The 17,690-nt window shown below is 41.0% G+C and overlaps 2 protein-coding genes across 4 annotated transcripts in view; one reads left to right on the forward strand and one right to left on the reverse strand.

Annotated features, from left to right (window-relative positions):
- The window catches only part of LOC135707339 (uncharacterized), a 386,083-nt gene that overhangs the window by 324,641 nt on the left and 43,752 nt on the right, over window positions 1-17,690 (forward strand). The window lies entirely within an intron of this gene.
- Window positions 1-17,690, reverse strand: part of LOC135707343 (matrix metalloproteinase-2-like) — a 961,657-nt gene that overhangs the window by 160,508 nt on the left and 783,459 nt on the right. The window contains exon 5 of one of the 3 annotated variants that reach the window (XR_010518221.1): window positions 462-541. The exons of the other annotated variants lie outside the window; for them this stretch is intronic. The gene's annotated coding sequence lies outside the window, so the exon portion shown is untranslated. Of the gene's footprint in view, window positions 1-461; window positions 542-17,690 lie in introns of those variants that run through there. 3 annotated transcript variants of the gene reach the window in all.

The raw sequence follows: 17,690 nt of genomic DNA on the forward strand, positions 1-17,690 counted from the left end.
ACCTCACAGAACGAATTATGGTAAAAATGGACCAATCAACAGAATGATGAGAGTTTATAATAATTATTGTGAGCGTATAGATCTAACGATGTCTAAAGATACAGTAAGGAGAACACTAGCTGCTAGGCTAGGTTAAGTTTAAACAATTTTTATTTCTTAGATATTTGTATATGTAATTTACATTTATTGACAATTTCAAATAAAACGTTTGAATTTAAATAGCATGTAAGGCAACAGAACTATTGTAAAACGGTCTACACTGATTGACGACAAATAAATAAATATATAGAAATAATACAAGAGCGTTTTCCACCAGTACATATATTTGAAAGTTGCTCGCTCTCTGGTGATGGGTACTGTCAGAAGCAGCACAAAGCCTTCAGTTATGAAAATTACAATAATCGACACAACCTACAGTGTCATATCGAAAGCATATATTATAATAAATAGAGCCGTTGAAGGTTACAGCTTCAACGTCAATCACCTGGTTAATTAGAGCCTTCCATTCTTGATTGGTTGTACATAAACCTGTCCTACATACCTGAAAATAAACAGAGAAAAAAAATTAGACAACCTTTTATATAACCGAAACTTGCGATGTTATTTTTTTTTCAAACCTTCAAGTTAGCTTTGTTTACGGTACATGACCATTTGATTATAAAACATTCCAATAACTAATCACACTAATCGGTCCAATCTCAATGGTTATTATTGATAAAACAGTTATAATCCGCCGCAACCTCAATACGCAACTGTACTTCCACGAAAGCCCCATTCCCGCGTTTACATTCGCAAAACACCGTTCGCTCGAATCCAACAAATCCCAAAGTGCGTGTAAAGTTGTGTAATTATTGAAACAATATCATACACAACCATCAAAACCCGGCCAAGCACTCCTCGGAAAGCATTTACAATCGTCATTTGCTCCCACCGACACTCCCCCACTTCCCCGTCGCTCCTGTATAACAGCATTCGGAGTTGACTGGGCTGACACAAACTGACAGGTTAGCAGAGAGCACTCACAACAGCAGCTATATAGCAAATTCTCATTACTTTCACCACAACAAAGCACCCTAATCACGCACACCGTATTTAACGTAATAAACATTAAATCTAAATTAGATATCTTACTCCGATGATGGGGGATCTGCCGCCAAGGCCCCCCGGAAGACCGGAACGGGAGACGAGCGGTGGAAGCGGAAACGGCATCCCCCACCCTGCTGAAATTGTCTTGCTGCGTCCTCCGGATTTTATGAAATGTGATACAATGTGTCGTGTTCTATTCGCATTCCACGTTGGCTGGCAGGGACATGGAGCGCCTGAAAGGATCGACAACGATCGCTGGGGCAAATTGAAATTTAGAGATAAATTATAATATTAGCATCGTTGTAGTCGTCGTCGTCGTCGTGGGAAGGAATTCCAAAAGAAGTGACATTCAGGTGGTAAAGGGAGAAGGGACTAATGTGTTCTATCCGATTGGAGTCCGGTTCGCCGGAGCTGGTGAGTGCTCACATATTGAACCGGTGTCATTGCATTTGACCGTTTGTTGCCGGACGATGATGGCAAGAGCAAGTGAGTAAACGTGTCAGTATATGCACACATATTGCCCCATTTGCCCGGGAGGCAAATCATCATCAGCAGCATCAGCACCATCGCCAGGGGCGTTTCAAGGCACCATGGAACTATTCGTTCAATGTGCCATGAGTTCGGTTGCAATCGATGGCAGCAGCACTACTGCTGGCCGGGAATGTCCAAAGCAGCATTTCATTTCGAGCCACTTTCAGGCTGTTGTTGTTCGTAACGTTGACGACGACGACGGAAATGACCACATTCAGGACCACACTCGGTGCATCAGCAGGATGAATAATCAAAAACGACAACCGGGTTGGATGTGACGTAGAAGGGAAGCGGCAGCGGGTCCTTTTTGGATTTGACGTCATTGTCACACATGGCGACCTGCGTGGATGCAATCGAGTGACGTTCGTTCGAGCTGATTCAGCGTCGGATGATTTTGGAGAATACTTCAGTCCGTGGCGGTGGCATTTTTGGGTAACGTTCGTTCAATCGGATGAAGGAAGCAAATAGTGCGAGATTACTTTGTTTGCCGCACTAAGTGCTGGTAATTGAATTCAATGTGGTGGGCGCTGGGTTTTCTATAGGAATGGGAAGGATTATTGAAATCATTGCTTGATTTTGCTTTTAATCACTTGGTCAATTTTTTTTCAGATTTCGGACATATAGGGAGTCCCAGAATGTCTAAGCACGACTCTGGAACACCCCTGCTTGTTACAGATAACGTTTAAACAGCTGATTATCAAGCTGAATCTTTGTTTACATTTCTGGATCAACAATAGCCGTTCCAAAGTCCATTCCTCACAAATCGAAGGCCGCCCACACAAACCAACACCATCATCGTGTAGGTAGAAGTTTCCCCTATCCGATGATGGTGTTGATTTGCTTGGATGGCCTTCGCTTTGTGAGTAAAGGCGAAGACAACAAATCAAGAAGACTGGTAACTCTTCAATTTTCTCATACGAACGCTATGAGACAGGCGTCATCTGTCGCTCAAAGGTAAATGCTTCGAACGAATTTGATAGCAAAGATAACATCCTCAGAAGAAGGGTTTTGTCACAGAACAGATAGGTAACTCAGAGCAAATGGTTTCATCTGAAACTGAGTTCATGCTTTTCATGTTATTTTTGCTATTCCTTTCCATTTTCATTTCGCAGTGCACATGATGATTTTAAATCTTGTATAAATTGGTATAATTACCGTTACAACATCATTCTTACAGTACGCTCCTAATTGTCTGAACATGCAAAAATTAAATTTTCTTTTTTTTTTTCAATGTTTGGCCAAAACAATCATTATTGACGTAGTTCTAGCGGTTTTGTTTGAATACGTGAATAGGGTATTACTTTGCATAAAATCACTAGTAGTATCATAATTTGTTTGAACCAATTATACACATATTTGATGGGATGTTGGTGAAATGTCTCGTTTTAAAATATGGTGATTGCAAATGTGTTTGTGTAACAACTATGTATGTATATACAACTATGCAACTTGCTGTTCTGACTCTGTATGATAATAATAAGGTTCGATGCCTCCGCCATTTTACCATTCATGGTCAAGCAAATGGTGTATTTTTTTTGTTCAAGTCAACTACACAACAACGAAAATGCAACGTAAAAGTTTAAAGTCCATGCGCGGACAAAATGATATAGTTCAAAAGATCTGTCTGCAGGTTTGTGCCAAAGAGGAGTCTCAGAATTTTTGACACGTAAAACCTGCCGTAATACGTGATTTTATCATAAATCGTAAGTGGGGGTGACATTGGGCCAAAAATTAAACATGTTTAGTTTTGAAAATATCTGGAATATATAGAAAATGATGACTTAATCATGTTGCTTGCACTCCTGAGGTAAAGCGTATATAAAATTATCATGTTGTTTTGTTTAAATAGTGTTCTAAAGTTAAGTGCCATAAATACCTTTGAAAAGCGTTGTTTAAAATTTTCCATTGGTAATCACATAGGGGAATTTACGTATTCTCGGCAACCTAAGCAGCGACCTTCTTTCTATAGCCTTTTTCTCTAAGGAACGCACACATATGCAGTATTGGTTTGTTTACAATCTTTTGCTGCCAGCTGCTCTAACAATTTCAGTCGAAAGAATTGTCAAAAACTGTTTTGAAACGCTTTTACAAAGCTCCAATCTTCTCTAGTGAGAGCGAGTATTGTCGGCAACCAGTTTTCTTCGGCAACCGTTCCATTTGAACTGCATGTAAATCTGCTGTTCTATTATCGGCAACTCGAAATCAGCTACAATTTGTAGTTCGTGTGTTGCATTTCAAGAAAACCTTGCTAGATTGCTTTTTCTCAGTGGTAAAAATATAGTCAAATTGAAGCTGAAAGCATAAAAAATCGTTTGCATGCATTCAGCGAAGTGTTTTCGTAAGAAAATCCAGTGAAAATAGTGTTTCAATTTGTGTTGCCGAAAATAGTCTGTCATGTCGAAGCCGTCATTTCCCCTATTTGAACACACTATTATGTGGATAGACATGGATTAAACGTGATTCTTATTCATATATTCGATTGACATTATGATCATTTCCAAATGAACTCCTCATAGTTACATTGCATTTGCTTATTTTGAGATTTATGTATTTTATTTTGCATTTATTTTGAAATGTATTGTTTTGGCCCAAAGTCACCCCTCATATGGAACCATTGAAATGTCCAGTTTTTATAGATTTTTAGTAAAATGAAATTTTGATTTAAATCAACCATCCCTTCAACAGTCGTAAATATATTATTTATGAATAATTATTCGCATGCTTAAAACTAATTTCCTCGCTAAAATGTGAATTTGATAAGGAACGGAACTAAAAATTGTGTGTTTTTGACACAATTTACCCCCCAAATTACGGTACTATCTTCTTTTTGCACGTTCATCAAGTGCACCAGCGCGACTGTTGGAATTTTAATAATTTTCGAGTCACGACTGCGTGTATTATTTGTAAGTCATGTTAAATAGCCCAAAAATATTAACTATCATAACAAAACTAAAATCTGACTTCATTGACACCCTCTTGTGTGCAATATATAATTTCAAATACTTTTTGATGTATTTCTACTGATGTTTATTTCTTAAATTCATAAATCCACTAATAAGCTAAGCCTATAAATACATATATGCTAATAAAGATCATGTGTCAAATAAGCTGTGCATGCATAACATAATTATAATCCGTTGCGTTTGGCTTTTCAATACTACTGTGTTACCTGACTTATAACGAATATACGTTGTATACGAGTACCCCGTTCGTCTAATTTTACATTGCAAATGCTATGCAAAAGTAGACGAGTCATACGTTGTATTCGGGGTACTCGTATACAACGTATATTCGTTATAAGTCAGGTAACACAGTAGCAATCTTTAGTAAAAAAATTAAATTAACGTTCTTCAATAAAACGGTAAAGTTTTCATTTGATTCACATGACCAAAATATTAGGATAGTACTGTACGATTCTTGTTTTCAATTATACCAGTACCAGCAATGCCAGATTGAAAGAAAAATATTAAATCCTAGTACACAACTAACCTTGGATTAAGCCACTATGTACTGATGAGCATACAAATGTTACATGTAAAAGTAACATGACAACATTTATTTAATTATTTCATTGAATTATTCGATTAATAAATCAAAGGCATTAAGCAAAGGAATGCAAAAAATATTATCACACACTCAATGAATCGAAAAGTCTGGGAAAACTGGCAACAAGGCGCCACATATGAGATTTCTCCATAGGAGTAAAGAGTTAAGGAGCTCTCGTCGGCAATTCCTATGTCGAGTGTGGTGTCCCACTAACTGCTACCAGGAGGACTGAAAGAACAAAAGAGATGGCAAGTTACTATATGCTACATTACAGATAAGCTCGTATTCGCTTTCCCTCTCATAAATCGTTAACAATGGGGTCATCCGTCGTGAATAGAACGATTTTTTTCTACGACCAAATGCATTATCATTTCGCTATTTCTGGACGACGGTTTTTACGCATAAAAAGTGAAAGAAGGAAGATGTTTTGCTTTTCAACACACACACAGCACACGGCCATGAGAAATGCCATTGGAGTAAAGAGAGTTTCCCTTCCATTTCTTCGACCATATCCTCTGACAACCCAAGATATTTTCACATCCTACAGGTAGAGCGATCTGCATGTGTATTGAATATAGTTTTGAGAATTCAGGATGAATGAAACATTGGATATTTTTTAATTAGGGGGAATGTCGGCTTCGGCACTTCTTTCCCTTTTATCGCCAGGGGAGTAAATGAAGTCTTAGAGTGTTAATTTTTTGCAGAACAATGCATTGGAACGTGATGCAAATAAATACCCGCTGATGATATTAGGTAAAGAAGTGCTGAGTCCCACATTTCCCCTTCCCCTTCCTTTTCTATCGTTAAACTTTAAATATGTTTTATTCCAAATGTATTTTTGAATATCAAAGTGTTCGGAATTATGATATTCGTACTAGAATTAGCAGAAAAATCATAAATACAGTTTTCTTTGATGTGATCGCCTCACTCCACAATTAGAATTAAACTTATCCTCTGCTTTTTCAGGAAGCATTGATGAAATCTATGGATAGGAAGTGATCTGAGCATACAAAAATATTTCGGGTGGCTTGGCTTGAAAAGTAAAATATTTTGCGTAGAGTGATTCGCTAGCGTTAGATTTTTCCAGCATCTAGGATTGAGATTAAGATGTGTCGCCCCTCTATAATGTCACTATTACTAAATAAAAAAATGCTCATACCAAGAAGCAATGTTTGAAAAGAAATTGCCGATTTTTCTAAAATCTCCATACTGCAAAATAGCTTTATCCACCGCAGTTTGTTTTGATTGCGTATGCTTTGGTAATAGAGCAAACTATAGAGGCAGAATAAGCGCAGCGCTACAGTATCTTTTCTGGATTCTGGCAAAGTTGCCAGTCTTCTTGATATGATGTCTTCGGTAGAATTGTACTTGCCACACAATTATGCTAATGTAAAATGATACCGGTATTGAAAGCTCTCAATAAATAACTGTGGAAGTGTATCTAGAACACTAAACTTAGAGCACGCAATAAGCTTATATGCTATAAGCAATAAGTTTAAATGCGAAGTAGAAGAAGAAGAAGAAGAATTCAAAACAAGCATATAATCTAAAAAATTAATAAGATGTTCTCATCTTTCCTACAGACACTCTATACATAAGCACCAACAGAAGTGTACACACCTTTCAATATATGAATCTTGGGTATGTTTGAATTTTATATACAAGTAAAGCTGGTATAAATGGTAAAAGGTGGTATAAGTGTAAATAAATTTTGAGTGTAAAAAGCGTTCTCTCCACCGCTAGGTGTCACTACCAATTAAAATTTAAATGCCTCCGTTTCTGATTCCCATGTTACCTATCTGTTCTGTGGTTTTGTGTATTTGCTCATTTTTCTATGCGATGCTTTCACCTTCACTCAAGCGCAGCGCTATTGTATCTGCCGCTTGGATTCTGGCAAAGTTGCCAGTCTTCTTGAAATAATGTATTCGGTAAAGGGGTTTGCAACGGTTTGTTTACAAATGCTGATGGCCACTTTTCTATTGTTGATCCAGATTTCAAGCAACAATTTCGTGAATCGCAAGTGTCGGTTCTTTACATTTCCGTCACAATGCGAAGCATTTCTCCGGAAAAGCTCAAACAGCGTGGCAAACAGATCGTGTACTTTCCCCAACATTTATCTGAGTCAATCAAGAAAACTGGAAGCATCGGAGCCATCCGAAACGCGATTCGAAAGTACAGCTATCCCCCGAAATCGATCTCTTCTTTCGATCTTTTCGATCTTAAAAAAGAAATGGGAGTAAATTTTTTTAAGTGTATTTACATCGAAAAACGATTTACTCTCACCACAGACTGCGTAGTAAATTCAACGAACATAACGTCAACATCAGCATCGCTCTCTACAATGACGTCACTATTTGCGTTTCCGATATTTACGAATACAGCATACAGCATTACAGAATATTATAAAGGAAATAATTTCTTGAGGTACCAACGTAAACAAGCGTACTTAAATAATAATCAAAAGATCGATTAACCAATGATCGATTCTTTGGTACTGATTTAATCAGTGGATTGATCATTGAGCCAAATATAAGATCGATCTTTTAAGATCGATCTTTCTCTGAAGATCAACCAATCCTACTCGAAGACAAAAATGGGTATATAAAGACGTATAAGAAGCAGAAGAAGCCAAAGCGGAGAAAAAACAAGCCGCATCCGTCAAACCGAGGGCTCGGAAGTTATACGACCAATTGCTGTGCGGAAAATCAGTGTGCGTGATTATGGACGATGAATCACACGTTAAATTTTATTACAAAAGTCTTCCTGGTGATCAGTACTACACCCTTCGTAATGGCAGAAGTGTTGACGACGCGGATAAGTCGATTTTTACCGAAAAATGCGGTAAAAAGGCTATGGTTTGGCGGGTTTGGCAAGCCATTTGTGAGTGTGGTATGCTTTCCAAACCGTTTGTGACAACGGAGTTAATGACAATCGATGTTTTCTCGCGTTAGAGTTTAAACAAGCGTCTGTTACCCATGATCCGCATACACGACTCCCCAGTACTGTTTTGGCCGAATTTGGCGTCGGTTCATTACTGCAAGGACGCGGTAGCCTGGTATAAAGCCAACAAAGGTCCATTTCGTACCCAAAGAGATGAATCCGCCAAACTGTCCCCAGGCCAGGACAATCGAAACTTTTTGGGCCCTGACCAAAGCATATTTGCGGAAACATGTAAAGGCAGCGGATTCCGTAACAAAGTTTGCGAAAGGGGAAAAAATATCCAAAATTGTTGGAAAGATATCTGTGCTGAAGCTAATGAGTAGCATGAGATCAAAAATCTGCTACTTGGCTTACGACTGATTGGATCTATGATTTTCTACGTTAAACTACGTTATTCTACATCTTATTACAACTCAAACAAATAACATAAATTGTTAACTCGTTCAAAACTACGCTTATTTGTTTCTCAAGACACGTTCGAATCGTATACATAGTAACACCGTTTGAATTGTGAATTTGTGAAAGCCATAGTTAGTTCTTGTCGGAGGGATGGTGAAAAACGTATGCGACCGAAGATTGCAACTACGTATGATAATGACCAAGAGACTTAGAAGTATAGGACTGTCAATTTTTGCTTTGCAGAAGATCCCCAGCAAGTACGCTTTTGCCACGTTGCGTCTCGCTTCCAGTGGAGGCTACATCCTGCGGGTCGATGTGTTCATTGGTGGAAATGTTGCTGAATTGCAACGCTCCAACTATGTACATCCCTCCCAGTTCCCAGCAATTTCATACCGAGCTAGACAACTTGTTTGCACGATTACCAGCGCCATCTTTGCTACTTGGCGATTTCATTGTGCACCATCCCGCCTGGGACTCCACATCTTCGAATACACTTGGGCGCTTCATCGCTGAGAAAACGCTGACTGGAACAGCTGATAATCCTGAATGATGGATCGCACACTCGGATTGACCCAGCAAGCGGTTTACTTTCAGCCATAGGCCTCTCGACCTGTTCCGAGATGCTTGCTCCAAAATTTATCTGGTGAGCTCTCTCGGACACACACACTAGTTATTACTTTCCGATCACCGTTTCCTCACCTGAATACGCACAGGTCACAACAAAGCAAAGAAGATGGCTCTATAATCAAGCGGACTTTTGAACGGCTGGTTGCTAGCAGCATCAAACCTGGTGATGAAATTGGAGTGGAAGAATTCGTCGACCGGATACTGTCTGTAGCAACAGCTAGCATAGCTTGAATATCCGATCGAGTCGGTCCTAAATCGATACCATGGGGGTGCCCGGAAGTGGAAATGGCAGTTGAACAGCGTTGACAATGGCTAACAGCACTGAGACGCTCCAAAGCAGCGGATACAGATACAGCGGATGTCCTGAAAAAGTTCCAAGAAGCGAAGGCAGCAGTCAAGAAGGAAGTGAACGAAGTCAAGTTCCGATCGTGCGAAGAATTCGTCGGGAAAATATCTCCAAGCAGCACTACGGCAGAAATGTGGAAGACGGCCAACACTTTGAGGGGCAAGCGACAGCACAGCAGGGCTGTCATCAAACGATCCGACGGGTACACGGATAATGCTGAAGAAGTGGCAGAAGAACTGGCTAAGCACTACTGTGAGAGTTCGGCGACCTCGTATCTATCCTCCGTTGTTACAAATGGCGAACGAAAAAGCGGAAAGGGTTCGCGTTGATTTTCTACCAGACACCAACGATGTATGTATATAACTCGGACTTCACGCTGAACGAGCTTCTGTGGGCACTTAACAAAGGACGTAATGTTTCTACAGGTCCCGACTCCTTAGGGTATCCGATGCTCCGACGACTTCCTCTATCCGTCAAGACTCAGCAACTAGAGCTGCTCAACACAGTATCCCTAAAAAAAAAAATACCATAAACGAATGATAACCCAAATCATACAGCTATTCCACAAATTGTTTAGGTAGAGTCGAACGGACGACTCGACAAAATGCAACACGCCTTCAGAGCTGGCCGGGACACCGATACTTACTTGGTGGAATTGGATAGGTTACTGGCAAACAGAGATGAACATTGCTGGATAGCATCTCTCGATCTCTCAAAGGCGTACGACACGAAATGGAGTGGCAAATCGGGGGTGGATGTTCAACTTACTGAACAGTTTCCTCGCCTACAGATCATTCCGGGTTAAATGCCATTGGAGAACGGCGTTCCTCAAGGGTCAGTACTTTCGGTCACCCTGTTCCTGGTAGCAGTGCAACCGATCTTCAGAGTGGTGCCGCATACAGTATGGTGCCGCATACCGTATTCCTGTATGTAGAAGATATCTGCATCTGCAATATTCTGTTCCTGTCCAAACACCCACCGGGAGCGCAGCAACGATATCTGCATCTATCGGGTGGTTGTACTGAAGATGACGCGACTGAAGATCATCGGCGTTACTCTCGACCGGACGCTGACTTTCAAACAACATTGAAAGACAGTTAAAACTGCATGCGATTCTAGGCTACGAATTCTGAAAATGGAGATAGTATTCCGCGTTGGGCAATGTGACTCTTTGTTGTGCATTGGTTCGGCAATCTATGACATTGTGCTCGTCAGCAGAGCGAAAGACTCTCGTATTTCAACGCTTGGCGAAATTAAATTGATAAAGGCGTTAAAAACCTATCTCATGTTAAACGAAAATACACTCATAATGGTTGATGCATATAATATGTCACGTTCTAATAGGGGAGGGAGGGGGTCTAAGATTTTGTGACAAGCAATGCATTAGGTATAGAAAAAATGTAACGATAGGGAGGAGGGGGGGGAATTTTTCCTCGATTTAGCGTGACATAATTAATGCATGGGTCCTAACATGACTCCTAACTCCTAAGTCAAGTTTATGAAATTCATATGTGTCGTTCATAAGTCGAGCCTTAAGAAATTATTAAGCTTATCAGTGTAGGGGAAACGCTCCTATAGTTGCGGTACGTTAGTAGCGTTAGGCTCCTATAGTTGTGTACGGAGTCTCCATACACAACTATAGGAACCTAACGCTTCTAACGTACCGCAACTATAGGAGCGTTTACCCTAATACAATCTGTTGTCCGCTCGGTCACCAGCACGACGGTTCTTCGGAGCTCAGCACTGAGGCAAATAACAATGAGGAAGCTCTTATACGCCTTTATCCATTCCATTTTTCCAATCGTTGAAAGACGAGTGGTCAGCGGCGCCGGTGGTGTAGTGGTAAGCGTGGTTACCTCTCACCATAGCAGACCTGGGTTCAATCCCAGTCGGCGCCGCCAGGATGTTCTGAGGCATAACATCTCTGATCACGCCTTCCTTCGGAAGGGAAGTAAAGCCGTTGGACCCCGGTTCATGAATTGATGGGGTCAATAGGTAGGGTCCAGGTGTGGGAGCTGCCTCCTTGGCCTGGCGTCGGTAGCATTGGTGCACGGAAAACAAGATCGACGAAAAACAAACCAAGAAAAAAAAAGAAAAAAGAAAACTTTTGTTTTCATGTCGCAGCTGCAAATTATTCGCAAAAACAAGTTTGAATCGAGCGTTCGCCTTGTAAAATTATGTTCCTGGAAGCTTTTGGAAGTCGGTCTTTACATAGGTTTCATCATCCATAAGTATTACGGTATTCTGCTTGAGTGGTCGCCTGTATGCCTGTAGCGAATTCACTGCACTGTACTACGGGCAGCATCATAGTTTTTACTAAAATCGCGATCGGACATACCTAGGTTGCTTCTGATGACCTCACGACCTTTCCATGGAGCTGACGGTTGGCACTCCGGCGTTTACTTTGAGGCTTCCGATTCGTCGTCAAGGTTTCCCTGTACGTTTTGAGCACGCGCCATACACTGTTTCTAGGGAAATTCAACACTATTGCATGGATACTGTCTCCAAAGCAAGAGCATTTTAGCGTTAGCGTTGTTATGATATACTTCGTAGATTGGATACTAGCGACACTCACGTCTCTTCTGAAATTCTCAGTTAGACTACTTTCAGGAATAATGCTGGGGAGTAAACATTGGTTCCAGTCTAAACAAGAGTAACAGAAGCATGACTGTCGCTATTCCTGGCCACGCCTATCTTTACCATAACTAGGGATAGGGAAGGAAATGTTGATTTAGTACTTACTTAACGAGAGGCCACCGACTTAGCGACACCCTCATAGTGCTACGGAGTTAGAGGGTTGGGCAGGGTATTCGGTTAGGATTTACCTCAAGTTGGCGATGCAACCAAAAGTAAGTATTGTTTATTTGTTGTTTATTTAATCTCTCGATAGGCGGCTATCGAAAGAACAAATTCATTTTGTTTAGTGATCATGAATTTTAAGAGTCATAACGGAGAGATTGGGATTAAACCCATGATTTTCTGCTCAGTAAGCAAAAACGATATCAGAGCCATAACGCTTCGCGACAATACAGGACTACGTTTTCGCTTGATATGCAAATAGTTTCCGAAGTTAATATTGTGACGATTTATTGTGCTGTGGAAGAGCTTGGGATTAAACCCATGATTTTCTGCTCAGTAAGCAAAATCGATCCCTCCAGGGTCATCGAGAATCTCATAATCCACAGCGCCTCGCCTCAAAGTACGAATATATGGATGAACTATCTATTATTGAAACTCCAAAGCAAAAGCATTTTATGAACTTTAAAAATACATTGTTATTGTTATTGTTGTTGTCAACAAATATACGTCAAAAGCTTCCGAAAACGCCGCTAAGAGCGCTGTAATAAGCAAAAGAGTTTGTTCCATTACTAAGTGGTCCATGTTTTATAACCACTCCAACTTTGTACAAACTTTAGCGTTCAAGCTGAACATTTTACCAATAAAACTTGAATATTTGATCCACCAGTGGTCTAAATTGTACGTACTGGAAAGTTACAGCACTTTGATGTTCTTTGGGGAGACAAATAATGACGGTAATTACTCTGTCAACCCGGAATCTAAATTGATACAATTGTTGTTTAAAAAATCTGGGGAACAAAATAACACAAGGTGTTATAATCCTGATATTTCCTTCTGGTCGGGAAGCAACACGAGAACGTTCACCTGTACAGAAAACCTCGTCGGAGAGAACGACCAAAGCCCAAAACTGTCGTCCCCACTCCCCGCTCCTGGCAAGCCCCTTTTCCACTACCTCTCCTTCCCCAATACAGACAAGCAAATGTATTTGAAGATTATTCAAATTTACCGCACCAAATTTGCCTCACCTCGTTTGACTCGTGTGCTGTTACGTTACCGTTACGTAGAGCAGCAACTAGCGATAGGCTGACTGCTTTGCGTTTTCCATCGATCCTAAACCACCCTCACCGTTCTCTCTTAAGGTTTACGTGAACATGAACCGAGGAAACACCAGGGAATGGCGGGAGGGGGCACCGTTTAGTGTCGGTTTATCGTCTAGTCATCAAACGACGACGGCGGCGATATAGGTCTGCATCCCCGACAGAAGGGAGCAAGTACCTACCAAGATGGAAGAGCTTTATCGATATGCTCTAGTTTACGATACGGTCGTCGTCGTCGTCGTCGTTGGTTCCCGGTTAAACTCCTTCGGTCGATTTGCTATCTCCTGCCGTAGCAACGACGGTGACGATGGGAAAATGTGAAATATTTTACGATTTTCGGCTCTGCGGAGTAATATTTTGCCTCTGTCGTCGGTCGGTCGGCTAAGGATCTGCACAGTGGAGTAAGAAGGACGGGTGGGGGCGGATCGTCGTGCGTAGAAGAAGAGAATTTTAAGGGATGTGTCAATAATAATGTCGCATATAAATCGATGACCCCGGCAATGATATTGAGTCGTGCGATTCCGTTTGATAAGTATACGAGACTGGCGTGAGACAAATTGATTATTTATGTGTTTCGTTTGAGTAGGAAGTATGCAATCGAAATGTGGTTCGCATAAACCTATGACCCATTTTAAGAAGCGAGTCGTTTGCAGCACATGTGATATGCTATGCATGTATGCATATGTGCATTTCTAAGGTTTAAAGAATTTGTTTTATCTTTTGGGTACACGTTACTAGAAACGTAGCCCTATCAATAGCTCAAAACTAAGCGTACCTTTGCAATCAGCTTGTTACTGGGAGTTGGGAGACAACATTTTTTTTTTATTTCACTGTCGCGTTAAATTATCTTTTGTCAAATTTGGAGCTATTGTTGACATAAAGGGTGATACGGTCAAAATTTGGTCAATATCAACTTGACGTATTTCTTTCAATTTTGCATTTAAAAAACCTGAACACCCCTCATTTTGAAGGTGTGTGTGTGTAGAATGTTGCTCTTATTTTGATTTTGGAATTCACTCTTCAGTTGTCAAAATGCCGTCCAAGCAAGAAGAGCAGCGTATCAAAATTTTGCTCGCGCATCGCGAAATCCGAGCTACTCGCACGCAAAGTTGGCAAAATCGCTAAAAGTTGCCAAATCAACCGTTACAAATGTAATTAAAGTGTTTGGGGAACGTTTGTCGACAGCCAGGAAGTCTGGATCGGGGGGAAATCGAAAACCGGAAGCCGCTGAGACGACAAAGAGAGTTGCCGGTAGTTTCAAGCGAAACCCTAACCTCTCTCTCCAAGATGCCGCAAATAAGCTGGGTGTATCGTCTACAACCGTGCATCGAGCCAAAAAACGAGCCGGACTATCGACTTACAAGAAGGTAGTGACTCCAAATCGCGATGATAAACAAAATACGACGGCCAAAGCGCGATCCCGGAGGCTGTACACGACGATGCTGACGAAGTTTGACTGCGTGGTAATGGACGACGAAACCTACGTCAAAGCCGACTACAAGCAGCTTCCGGGACAGGAGTTTTATACGGCAAAAGGAAGGGGAAAGGTAGCAGATGTTTTCAAGCACATGAAACTGTCAAAGTTCGCAAAGAAATATCTGGTTTGGCAAGCCATCTGTACCTGTGGCTTGAAAAGCAGCATTTTCATAGCTTCCGGGACTGTCAACCAAGAAATTTACGTGAAAGAGTGTTTGAATAAACGTCTGCTGCCTTTCCTGAAGAAACACGGTTGTTCCGTACTGTTTTGGCCGGATTTGGCATCTTGCCATTACGGTAAAAAGGCCATGGAGTGGTACGCCGCCAACAACGTGCAGGTGGTTCCCAAGGACAAGAACCCTCCCAACACGCCAGAGCTCCGCCCAATTGAGAAATACTGGGCTATTGTCAAGCGGAACCTAAAGAAGACCAAAAAAACTGCTAAGGGCGAGCAGCAGTTCAAGGCAAACTGGCTTTCTGCGGCGAAGAAGGTGGACAAGGTGGCTGTACAAAATCTGATGGCAGGGGTCAAGCGTAAGGCCCGGCAATTCGGATTTGGAAAAGCGGAAGCCTAACTGAATATTTTTCCTGAATTTTATACTAATTGAACTTGAAAAAGAAATTTAATTTGATTTTTTAAATAAACGATTTCACCGATTTACACGCGTTTTCCCTTGACCAAATTTTGACCGTATCACCCTTTAACCAATTCTCGATTATTTTTGCAAAGGAACGCATCTGGTTTTGTAAACAAGATCCAAACGTAAATCTGTTGATACTCTTAGCGCTCTCACGCAAACTAACAACACCGTCTTGTTAGGGAAACATGACCCTTTCTGATGGTGGTGTTAGTTCGCGGGGGAGTGCTAAGAGTTTCGACAAATTGACGATTGAATATTTGCTTACAAAAGCTGATACCTACCTTTGCAAAAGTAATCGAGAATAAATTGTTTACCAGTTTGTATGTAGCATTATTAATTTATGGAATATTGCTCCTAAATAATATAGTAATATATGCCAACCCTTGCGTTAATTACCATACCTAGCGCTATATATAGCAGATAATTAAATTTTTCAAACGGCGCACAGAGGAGTAGCTAGGGCAAAAACTTAGCCAACATTATTTACTGCAGATTTTAATGACATTAGGCATAGAAACAATGAGTCAAATTGAAAAAAAAAAACACTAAACAAATTGCATGAGCAAATCGGCGATCATCCCTTTGACCTTGGTGGCGGAGGGGACACTTCTCACCATCCTTCATCAACGGATGAGTTTGGTAAAGGAGATGTTCGACCCGATTCGTACCTTGCCGGCGCCGGTGGTGTAGTGGTAAGCGTGACTGCTTTCTAGCATCCCAATGGGTCTGGGTTCAATCCCAGCCGAGGTCGGTGGGATTTTTCTGAGGCACAAGGGAAGTAAAGCCGTTGGTCCCGGCCCATGTGTGTTGTGAATGGGTGTGATATCCTACGCAGGTGTGCATGTGCACATTCTGCACATTCGGTTGCCGTCAATGGATGGCAATCGATGTCCGTCGGTGATTGGCACTAGATTGCGGAACAGAGACCGACGTTAAATAAAGGAAAAAGAAGAAGAAGAAGATTCGTACCTTCCCCAAAATTTTTCTTTGCTCGCCTTCTACTTTCTATATTCAATTTTTACACTGCCGGACTTAAATGGATCTATCATCTCTAGACTTTCATCTCCTTATCAATCGTATTAAATGTCCACTTTAAATCTGATATTTGACGCTAAGCATCTCCAACTATGTAAATCGTTAACTTCACGCATGAAGTAATAAAAATCATGATCATTTATGTGCAGTATTGAATACAGCATAGAGATGCTAGCCGCTCATTACTTACTACGAACATAGCCCTGCGCACTCCACAGTAGATGTGACGGCAGATTTCGAGAGCACGCAGCGATCGTCTCTCGTCCTCTTCCACATCGTACCGTCTTGCGTGACTGGCAAAACCTGTTGTAACAATAGAAAAGGGCCCGTCAGCATTTGTAAACAAACCGTTCTAATGACCTTTCCTCACAAATCGAAAGCCACCCACGAAAATCAACAGAATAATCGGGTAGGGGAAAGTTTCACGATGATGCTGTTGGTTTGCGTGGCGATTTGTGAGGAATGGACTTTACAACGGTTTATTACAAATGCTGATAGGTCCTTTTCTATTGTTGATCCAGGGGATCTTTTTTAATTACCGACAGGTTTGGGCCGAAGGGTCTTCGATTTGTATAAAACTTCGCCCATAGGTAGAGTTCATAAACATATTAACAAAAGACAATTTAAAAAAAAAAAATCAGGGTTGCCAATTTTTCCGGAAAACCTTAGTTAAAGCTTTCCGATTTTCTAGGACACCACCAACTTTAAAAAATCATAACTTTTGAACCAAACATTGCACAGTCAACGTCAATTAACAAACACATATCTATCTGATTTACAGTTTAGTGACTTGCAGTCAATTTAATTGTTTGTAAGAAAGTTTGAACATACTGAATGGTAAGCACATATCATCGGTAAGAGACGTGTGTGTGAGAAAATTTGCGAAAAAATCTAAAGGCACCGGTGGGATTCGAACCCACAATTCCCGTTCAGTACACGGATGCATTGCCAATTATGCAACGGTGGACCTATGGTCTACGGATGTATTTGGCTAATGACATTTGAGTTTCGAATCCGTTTCCCACCCTAGTATTTTTGCGCAAGCGTTCTCTAATACACAACAATCGTCTATTATCGACGATATGTGCTTATACCGCAACCACTCAGTATCAGTCGATGTGAACAAACACAGCTCATTGTTGTTGTGCATCCTTACATGCTGAAGTA

This window comes from Ochlerotatus camptorhynchus, unplaced genomic scaffold (genome assembly GCF_037179485.1).
Source record: "Ochlerotatus camptorhynchus isolate MF236.1 unplaced genomic scaffold, CSIRO-AGI_Acam_v1.1 ptg000308l, whole genome shotgun sequence".
Lineage (NCBI taxonomy): Eukaryota > Metazoa > Arthropoda > Insecta > Diptera > Culicidae > Ochlerotatus > Ochlerotatus camptorhynchus.